At 41.6% G+C, this 2,095-nt stretch overlaps 1 non-coding gene across 1 annotated transcript; it reads left to right on the forward strand.

The window, feature by feature from the left end:
• Positions 1-1,715: 1,715 nt before the first annotated feature.
• On the forward strand, positions 1,716-1,819 carry LOC130937746 (small nucleolar RNA R71). Its single transcript, XR_009068948.1, has one exon. It is a non-coding gene; the product is annotated as a small nucleolar RNA R71 (small nucleolar RNA).
• Positions 1,820-2,095: the final 276 nt, after the last annotated feature.

A 2,095-nucleotide genomic window follows, 5' to 3' on the forward strand; every position in this document is an offset into this window, starting at 1 on the left:
AACTGACAGATGATTAGCCGTGCTGTGATAGAGCGCGTTGAACATTTTCACTGAGAGGACGGGACTGTAGCCATTGACAATGGTGATGCCCAACCTACAGCTTGTCATGGAAAGGAGTAAGAAGGATTGGATGAAGACAGTAGGAAAGCAGAGAGACGAAAGGGACAGAGCATCTCCATTCGCTTATCTGAAATTCTCACCAATGAATTACATAAGTATCTCTATCTTTATTTTATGCTTTATTCATAAATCACCCATAACCATTTGAATCTGCCTGACTGAGATGACCATAGCTTGCTTCATACCAAGAATCTCCGTGGGATCGATCCTTACTCGCATAAGGTTTATTACTTGGACGACCCAGTGCACTTGCTGGTTAGTTGTGCGAAGTTGTGATAAAGAGTTGAGATTGCAATTGAGCGTACCATGTTGATGGCGCCATTGATGATCACAATTTCGTGCACCATTGTACCTCAATGATCCCCAGCTTCTCCATTACAGAGAGTAGCATAAGATTTATGCCTGACCCTAGGTCACATAGAGCCTTTTCGAAGGTCATAGTGCCTATGGTATATGGTATTAAGAATTTACCAGGATCTTGTCTCTTTTGAGGTAAAGTTTGCTGAACCCATGTATCTAGTTCACTAATGAGTAAGGGAGGTTCACCTTCCCAAGTCTCATTACCAAACAACTTGGCATTCAGCTTCATGATAGCTCCTAGATATTGAGCAACTTGTTCTCCAATTACATCTACATCCTCTTCAGAGGAAGAATAGTTTTCAGAGCTCATGAATGGTAGAAGAAGGTTTAATGGGATCTCTATGGTCTCTATATGAGCCTCAGATTCCTTTAAGTCCTTAATAAGGAACTCCTTCTTGCTTGAGAGACGTCCTATGAGGTCTTCCTCATTGGGATTCACGTCCTCTCCTTCCTCTCTAGGTTCGGCCATGTTTACTATGTCAATGGCCTTGCACTCTCTTTTTGGATTCTCTTCAGTATTGCTTGGGAGAGTACTAGGAGGAGTTTCAGTGACTTTCTTACTCAGCTGGCCCACTTGTGCCTCCAAACTTCTGATGGAGGACCTTGTTTCACTCATGAAACTTAAAGTGGCCTTAGACAGATCAGAGACTATGTTTGCTAAGTTAGAGGTGCTCTGCTCAGAATTTTCTATCTGTTGCTGAAAAGATGATGGAAAATGCTTGCTATTCTTAAACCTGTTTCTTCCACCATTATTAAAGCCTTGTTGATGCTTTTGTTGATCCTTCCATGAGAAATTTGGATGGTTTCTCCATGAGGGGTTATAGGTGTTGCCAAAAGCTTCCCCCATGTAATTTACCTCTGCCATTGCAGGGTTTTCAGGATCATAAGCTTCTTCTTCAGAAGATGCCTCTTTAGTGCTGTTGGATGCATTTTGCCATCCATTCAGACTTTGAGAAATCATGTTGACTTGCTGAGTCAACATTTTGTTCTGAGCCAATATGGCATTCAGAGCATCAATTTAAAGAACTCCCTTCCTCTGAGGCGTCCCATTATTTACGGAATTCCTCTTAGAAGTGTACATGAATTGGTTATTTGCAACCATTTCAATAAGTTCCTGAGCTTCTGCAGGCGTTTTCTTTAGGTGAATGGATCCACCTGCAGAATGGTCCAATGACATCTTAGAGAACTCAAACAGACCATAATAGAATATATCTACCATGGTCCACTCTGAAAACATGTCAGAAGGACATTTATTGGTCATCTGCTTGTATCTTTCCCAAGCTTCATAGAGGGATTCACCATCTTTTTGCTTGAAGGTCTGAACATCCACTCTAAGCTTGCTCAGCTTTTGAGGAGGAAAGAACTTAACCAAGAAGGCCGTAACCAGCTTATCCCAAGAGTCCAGGCTATCCTTAGTTGTGAGTCTAACCATGTTCTAGCTCTATCTCTTACAGCAAAAGGGAAAAGCATGAGCCTATAGACTTCAGGATCTACTCCATTAGTCTTAATAGTCTCACAGATCTGCAAGAACTCAGTTAAAAACTGATAGGGATCTTCTGATGGAAGTCCATGGAATTTGTAGTTCTGTTGCATTAGAGCAACTAGTTGAGGTTTC

The sequence above is a fragment of the Arachis stenosperma genome, chromosome 6, assembly GCF_014773155.1.
Source record: "Arachis stenosperma cultivar V10309 chromosome 6, arast.V10309.gnm1.PFL2, whole genome shotgun sequence".
Taxonomy (NCBI): Eukaryota; Viridiplantae; Streptophyta; class Magnoliopsida; order Fabales; family Fabaceae; genus Arachis; species Arachis stenosperma.